The following is an 8,711-nucleotide window of genomic DNA, read 5'->3' on the forward strand; positions in this document are numbered from 1 at the left end:
CAATAGATGACAAAATCCCGATGAATGTCCGGTAGGGTCAACACTGGGGCGATCGTCAACCTATTCCTCAATTCTTGAAAACTCCTCACATGACTCTGTCCAGGTGAATTTCTTCTCTTTCTTGAGCAGCTCTGTCATGGGCCGGGCTATCTTGGAAAATCTTTCAATGAATCTCCGATAATATCCAGCTAATCCAAGAAAACTTCTGATTTCGCTAACGTTGGTCGGTTACTGCCAGTTGGAAACTACTTCGACCTTCTCGGGGTCCACTGCTACTCCTTCCGCGGTCAAAATATTACCAAGGAAAGCTACTTTCTCCAACCAGAATTCACATTTGCTGAATTTGGCATATAGCCTATGTACTCTCAATTTTTCCAAAACCACTCTCAGATGTTGCTCATGCTCCTGAACACTCTTCGAGTAAATAAGTATGTCGTCGATGAAGACTATGACAAACTTATCTAACTCGTCCATAAACACCTTGTTCATGAGGTTCATGAAATATACAGGTGCATTGGTGAGTCCAAAAGACATTACGGTAAACTCAAACTGTCCGTAGCGGGTGACAAAAGCTGTCTTTGGAATATCGCTTTCTCTGATCTTAAGATGAAAATATCCTGACTTTAGATCAATCTTGGAGAAGTACTTGGCTCCTTTTAGTTGATCGAAAAGGTCATCAATCCTGGGAAGGGGGTACTTATTCTTGATGGTGACTTCGTTCAGCGCCCGGTAGTCTACACACAACCTCATACTCTCATCCTTCTTCTTAACAAATAGTACTGGGGCTCCCCAAGGCGACGAGCTTGGTCTGATGAACCCAATTCGTTGTAATTCTTCTAGTTGTTTCTTTAATTCTGCCAATTCGGAGGCTGTCATCCTATAGGGTCTCTTGGCTATAGGGGCGGTTCCAGGGACAAGGTCGATAACAAACTCTATATCCCTATCTGGTGGCATCCCAGAGAGTTCTTCCAGGAAAACATCTGGGTACTCATTTACCACCGGGACTTCTTCTAAGGACTTGGCTTCCATGCTAAACACCATTGGGTCCGATCCACTTACCCGGGTATGGCAGGTCACTCGTACTCCTTCCGGGTTTGTTAGGTGTACCACCTTGTCAGTACAACCTATGAGACCATTGTGTCGGCTTAACTAGTCCATTCCAAGTATCACGTCTATTCCCTTATACTTAAGTACTACTAAGTCTGCTAAAAATTCTACCCCACTTAAATTGATCCTTACCCGTAGACAACCTAGTTGACACTTGATATCACCTCCAGGCGTCCGGGTTAATAAGGATGTTTTTAGTAGTACTGTAGGTATATTGTGCTTTTCCACAAAACTCGAGGATATGAATGAGTGTGATGCTCCAGAATCAAATAGTACTGTTGCAAGAGCTGAGCTGACTAGGTACTCACCGAGCACTACGCCCTGAGCTCCTTGAGCCTCCTGCGCGTTGATGTGGTTGACGCGGGCTCGTCCAAATGACTGCTGGGGCTGCCTCATCTGCTGACTGTTGTTGTTGGTGTTGTTGTTGTTGCGGATGGGCACTCGGTTAGCACCTGACAGAACTAGCCTTGGTCCATTCACTGTATTGGAGAAAGCTAATGTAGCCGGCTTGTTCTTGGCATATGGGCAGTTAGCAATGAAATGCCCTGTCTCTCGGCAGTTGAAACAGACCCTATCATTGCTGTTGTTAGTGGTGACTTGGCTTGCATTGCTCTACGGGGCCTTCACGGTGTTCTGGCTCCTAAACTGTGTGTTAGGGGTCTGTGGACCTGTCACCTGAGGTTGAGTCCTATACTGCATAGGGGCCTGGGATCTTGGTGCATTGTAGCTGAAGCTTCTGGGTTTCTAGAAGCGATCCTGCTGACGGGACCGGCTTTCTAAAAACTTGCGCTTGTTATCCTTCCTTTCTTCAATTTTGGCTCTTTCTGTAAGAATCGCCTTGTTCATCAGTGTATTGAAATCAGGGTAGATCTGAGGGGTAAGCAAGGTCCGGAGTTCTAGGTTCAGCCCCTTCTTGAACATGTCCTACTTCTTTTCATCATCGTTCACTTCTTCTGGTGCATATCGGGCCAATTCCGTGAACTGATGGGTGTACTCTTCCACCGACATGCTTCCTTGCTGTAGTGCGCGGAACTCATCCGCCTTGCGCTTCATGGTAGCTGAGGGAATATGATATCGGCAGAATTCTTTCACAAACTCTTTCCATGTGATGGTGGATGCGTCTTCGGCAGCGGCACAATAATTTTCCCACCAGGCTAAGACAGTCCCGGTGAGTTGGTGTGCTGCCAAAAGAACTTTGTCCCGATCTTGGCATTCAAACGACTCGAGCTTCCTCTGGATCACCCGAAGCCAGTCGTCTGCATCCAAGGGGTTGCTGGATCCGGCAAAAGTGGGCGGCTTGGTCCTCAGAAAAGGTGTCAGCTTGTCGTTCATGGTTTGCTCTCGTGACTGCTTGTTGACAAGGGCATTGGCCAGTGTTTCTAGGATGAGGGTCTGGTTGTGTATTATCTGTGCCAGGTCTTCGAGGGGTGGTGGTGGCAGTGGCACTTCTTGATTTTCCCCATGTTCTGGCTCACTTCCTGTTCTTCCTGAGGAGGGTTCTGTCCATTAGGCTGGACTCCCGTACCAGCGACTGCAGGGTTCCGAATGCGGGAGGCCCTCGTAACGCTTCGGGAAGCCATCTGTTGATCGGGTAGAGTTTTTGTGAGATTGGGATTAAGTGATGTTTAAGTTGTTTAATTCGTATTTTTGAAAAGGCAGAATCTACCTTCTGCCGATAAGCACACAAACATAGCAAACAACAAGCACACACAACTTTATTATCGCAAGGGAGGGTACAACACGGGGTAAGACTAAAACGCGTACTACACATCCGGGTACAAGTTCATACTTAAGGGTACAACTTAAGCCAGTGGGGCTGGGAAGTACAACACTAGGGTGGCGTCGGGCATTCTACTCGCACGGCGAGCCTTCTTCTGGGGTGGGGTGTGCGAGTAGTCCTTGCTCGCCGTCCTCTAGGTTTCCATTTGCCAAGGGTTGCGTAGCAGCTTCTCCTTCATCGGCGGCAGTAGACCTTTCAGGGTTCTCGGGTGGGGCTTGTGGGGTTATCACGAGGGGTCCCCATCCTATGACGGGCGTCCCGAGTAGAACATGGTCTTCCCCAATTGCCGGGACTGGGGTTCCACTTCTGGTCCATTCTTGCATACGTCGGTCTCGGGCTTGCCTGAGGCTCTCCTAAGCAGCTGCTTCACTGCTGACTGTAGCTGCGGCTCTTGCCTCGGCTTGGGCTCCTCGGATCTGTTGCAGTCTTATCGCGAGCTCTGCTTGCTCGGCTCGATGGGTCTGCTCCCTCAGAATGTTGGCTTGCTCGTCAAAGAGCTGATCCAGGGAGGTTAGGTAAGTAGCCACTTGGTACAGGGGGTCTTCTTTATGGCAGCGCCGTTCCAGACTCCTCATGCGTGCTTCCCAAACTGGGGTCCTGATGGCCGGCTGAAAGAATCTCATTGGTGTGGAAGCGAGGTGTCTTTCAAAAATCCGGCATAGGTAACGGAATGTCTTTCTAACGGCCAAGGGATAGGTGTCTTGGTGCCTAAATCCTGTAGCGGTCACTCGCCATGGCTGGATGTCGGGGTAGCGGTCACTCATGGCGATGACCAGGATCACCCTGCAGTGGAGGGTACCATGGTGCTCGTACTCTCTGCTGTAGTACCTTGGGCGTTCCGTAACACCAAGGCTTTCCACGGCATTGATCAAGAGGCTGGGGAAGCCAGGTGCAGCTTGGCAATTGCCCTGGGTCCATCCTTCCTCAGCCATCTGAAAAATAAAGATTAGGTGAATCCGTTTTGCATAAAAACGGTCTGTGAGGTTAAACAGGGTTGGACCTAATGAGAAACACTTGGAAAAGGGGTCTCGCTCCTAGGGGTCACGTCCTACGGCCAACCTATGGCTTTGATACCACCTGAAGCGTCCCCTCATAAGAGAAGACTTAAATGTGATACAAACATCAGTCCTAGGAGGCTGATGACACATTTATTACATCAGATGGTTCATCGCCATACAACTCTACGCGGTAATGGGCAGAGAAGCGCCACTATCGCGAGGATTACAACCCACACCCACACAACAATATTAATTATAAAAAGAGAGTCATCAGAGTCTTGTGCCATACGGAATCTCCTGCGGGTGACCCTAATCCACAGGCAAGGCTGGGTGCAGGACGGTACCCTACTCGACGTCATCGGGAACGAAGTCTAGGTCTTCCTCTGTAAAAATAAAGGATGGGGTGAGTACAAACGTACTGAGCAAGTCCAACCACACCCACGGAGGGGATATAAACAGTATATAATGCACAGGGTAAAACAAGGATAAGGCTAGGGTTTAATTTGCGGAAAAACAATATTTTATGCAGGGGTTCATTTGAAAGAAAGGATTTTCAAAGCGATCTTTTCTTTGTACCGACTAACACATAGTGCTGGCCCACACAGGACCCAACTTTTAAGCTGCTACCGGACTCCTCATCCGCCGTAGCACACGGCACAACTGCCGAACGCGATTCCAAAACAACTCACGCCAACCCATCCCAAGTAAACACTAGTTATGTGACCACACTGTAACTCGCCCAGTACCGTGGGCACGGCTATTCGAATAGATTTTAACTCTGCAGAGGTGTGCAACTTTAATCACAAGCGGGGTACCGCAACTCGATCACCTTAGTGTCGGTGCAGATCCCAACAAAGCCATTACCCACCTTAGCTAGACCTGACTAGCCATCACGGGATCCACCAAGGGGTCATTGACCTATCACAGAGGTTTTAACCGGGGCATAAGTCACACAGAGCTAATCTCTTCTCCTTGATCACCCGTTGCTCTCAGCTCTCCTGATGGCTATCAGACTAACTAGTATGGTTTATGCTAAGCCGTTGCCCATTCAACGGTCGAGTGGTTTGCACGATAGTGGAGTTAGGTGAGACGACACACCAACTCGGTCCTTAGTTGTGACAAGATGTATATCTCCCTTCCTTGCCCTGCCAAAACTAGGTTATGAGAGGCGTGGTAAAGTTTTAGATCGATTCGAGGTTGTTTGGCGCATGAAATGATAGGTTATATAAAGGTTTAGGGGTTAAATAAGGAGTCAGGGACTTATTTGTAATTAGTGAAAGGACTTGATTAGAATTTCGAGGAAGGTTTGGGTTACTCTGGAAAAGGGTAGGGTTTTATTTACAAATAAGTTTATATAGTGGGGGTTTTCTTTGTAAATATTATAAAGGGTAGGGCTTAATTAGCAAAAGGGCTAAAGGGGTGGGCTTAATTAGCAAAAGGGCTAAAGGGGTGGAGGGGTTTTTAAATAAAAACGACAAAGGGCAGGGGGTATGGGCATATTTGCCCTGTCTTCTTCCTCCCCTCGCACTGAGAAACAGGGGAGGGGGTGGCACACGCCGGCGGCGGCCTGGGCCCGGGAGCGGCTCTGGAGTGAGGGAAAAGAGAGAGGGAGGAGGGAGGGTCCGATCCCCGGCCGCGGCTCGGCCAGAGGCGGCCCGAGGTGGCCTAGCCACGATGGCCGGCTGCAGCGGGTGGCGGGTGGCGCTGGGCAGGCGCCCTGGGCTCGATGCTGCTTTGGGAGGAGGGGGAAAAGAGAGAGGAGGAGGTGGGGGTTATATTCCCCTACCTAGCTCAGGCCAGGGTGGAGCAGGGAGGTGGGGCGACGGGAGCAGGCGGCGGCGGCTCTCGGTGGCGGCGCTGCGGGCAGTGGGAGGGCGCTGGTGGTGGCGGCCAGAGTCGTCGGGGCGAGAGCGACGCCGAGGTCTCCTTTTATAGGCAGGGAGAGGCGGTGGCGAGGCGACGGAGGGGAGGAGTAGGTGGTGGTGGCCGACGAGCGGCGCGGCGAGCCTTAATGGCGTTCGGCCGCATTCGCTCGTCGCGGAGCGGCGCACGGGCGGCGAGGCGGCGCAGGGGTGATGGGACGCGAGCGGCAGCAGTGGCGAGCAGGCCAGCGGCACTGTGGTTGACGGCGGGCGGCGCGGCGAGCAGTGTCGCGCGTGGGCGTGCACAGGGGCGGTGCACGTGGGCGGGGCCGGGAGCAGAGGCCGGCGTCGAGCCGCAAGCGGCGAGCGGCACGGCGGGCGGCGCGCGTCGTGTGGCGCGCATGTGGGCGCGCGTGGAGCGCGTGGGCGAGCGGCCGCGGCGTGGCGTCGCGGTTCGGCGCACCAAGCACCGTGTGCTTGCGCGCGCGCGCGAGTGCGCACGGGCGGCCAGGGGCGGCGTGGCGAGCTGGCCGCTCTGCAGCGCGCGGGAGAGGGAAGGAAGGAGAGAGAGGGAGAGAAAAAGAAAAAAACAGAAAATATGAAAAAGAAAAGGGGGAAGGAAAGAAGAGAGAGAGAGAGATCGTGCGCGCGCCAGCGAAATCCGCAGCGGCGACCGTGGCTGGTCGGCCATGCGCGCGTTGTCGGGCGACACACAGCGCGTCGTGCGGAGTGGGAAAAAGAAGATGGGACGACAACCAAATTCAGGTGTCGGGACGGCGAAAATCGCCGGGAAGGGTTTCGAAAAAAATTAGGAGCCTCGGACGGAAGAGATGTTCTGAGCTCAACGACGGAAATTAATTTTGAAAATAATTTAGCGAGTGGTTTATCTGGTAAATTTTCCGGGATGTCACATAGGCTTATATGAGCAACTCCAACAGCCTATCTAAATCTATCTAGTTAGCTAAAAATGAAAAAAAAAACCAGCAAAACACTCCATCCAACATACTTAGCTATCAGGCTCTCCATCCCCGGCCTCCCGCAAGGCATATTTCCCGAACTGCTCTGCTAGCCATATGTGGCCCCGCGCCCGCCCTTCCCGTCCTCCAGCCTTGCCGTTGCTGCTTCGCCCTCGCGCTGTTGCATCTCCGCACCTTCTGCCACCCGTCCTAACTGAGGCGAACTCGAGCGCGGGGGTGCGGACGTGCAGAGCAGCGTGACGAGCCCTGGGAGCTCGCCGCGCGCGTGGAGCTCATCCACGAGCTGGCTACGGAGGAGGGAGATGCGGCGGCCGGCGGTGGAGGGAGATGTGGTAGCCGGCGGTGGTGTGAGACGCGGTGGCCGACTGTGGAGGGAGATGCGGCGGAGGGAGACGCGGCGGCCGGCGATGGAGGGAGATGCGGCCGCCGGCGGTGGAGGGAGATGCGGATGCCGAGTGGAGGAGGGAGATGTGGCGGCCGGCGATGGAGAGGGAGGTGGGACACGGCGGTGGAGGGAGATGGGGTGGCCGACTGCTGGGCAAAGGAGGGAGATGCGGCGGCCGGTGGTGGCGGGAGATGACGCGGTCGGTGGCGGAGAGATGGACCGGCGATGGGAGGAGGCGAATGGAGCGGGAGGAGGGAGAAGAGCAGGCGAGAGGCGGAGGAGGACGGCATGGCGTCGGGGCGCAATGGGAAGGAAGTTTGGGGCAGGCTTTTCGCGAGTACGGCGGTGGGGGAGGGGAAATGGTCAAATGGGGGTGAAGTTCCGCGTTGTGGTGCCAAATACGTAATTTAGTAATTTACGCTTTCTACTGTTAAGGGGCTGTTTGGTTTGGAGAGGCTTATAATAAGCCTCACCCAATAAGCTCCAAATAAATCTTATCCCATCTAAACACCTAGGCTTATAAGGGGTGTTTATTATAAGCCTCTCCATAAGCCCATAAGCTCGTTGGATGGGTACTTATGAGGCTTATTTCCTATACACCCCGCCAGAAAAGCACCACTTTTCAACTTTTGCCTCTCCGCTGCCCTACCATATCCATTCAAAAGGCATTAATGAGAGGTACAAAGGCCAATAGAACCAAACACCTATTTGCGCCAGGGGTGGAGCTATGTAGGTTGCGGGGGGTGCCCGTGCTCCCACACCGAAATGAAAACTCAGTGTTAATCATCAAATTTTCACCTTATAAATTAGAGAACTAGCAGCAAAATTATGGGCAGTGCATCCCTCGATTCGGCTCTAGCTTCGCCCCTGATTTGCGCTTATTATAAGCCTCTCTATATGAGGCTTGTGGGGTTATAATAAGCCTCATGTAACAAACACCCCCTAAGATTATTGAAATCTCAAGATATATTTTTGCAATAAAAAAGTTTTATTAATTGGGAAATATTTAATTAATAGTGAAGGACCAACGGCATATGTGGCATATTATGGCCCTCTTTGTTAGGGCTCCGGCTTCAACTCCCAAACTGGCTTCAGCTGGAGCCCTCCCAAAAGATGGAAAACACAGCAGCTCCAAGTCCAGAGCTGCACCTGGAGCCTCTCGCGGCTTCCACACACGAGGCGGAGCCAGAAAAGGTGGCTCCACGTGGCTCCTCCCGTCCCTGGACACCCTTGTCCTCGGGAGGGAAGCGGACGGAGGGAGCGAGGCGCGGCGCGGCGCGCGCAGAGGCGGGCGGGACCGGCGGGGCAGCAAACGTAGGCAGTCATGGCAGCACGCTGCACCACCACGAGAAGGGCCGCTTCATGCGGCCCAGCGGGGAGGAGGACAGTGGTAGCGGGGAGCCGAGGCGGCCGGCGGCGGAGGGAGCGCGCGGCGGCAGGGGCCCTGAGGCGGCCGGCGGCGTGGAGAATGCCGGCGGCGGTGGGAGCTCGCGGCCAAGGCAGGGCTCGAGGTGTCCGGCGGCGTGGAGAAGGAGGAGAGGAGAGGAAGCTAGAGGAGTGGAGGAGAAAGGTCTGAATGGATAAGGAGGAGAGGAGGAAAAA

Source organism: Panicum virgatum, chromosome 6K, assembly GCF_016808335.1.
Source record: "Panicum virgatum strain AP13 chromosome 6K, P.virgatum_v5, whole genome shotgun sequence".
Lineage (NCBI taxonomy): Eukaryota > Viridiplantae > Streptophyta > Magnoliopsida > Poales > Poaceae > Panicum > Panicum virgatum.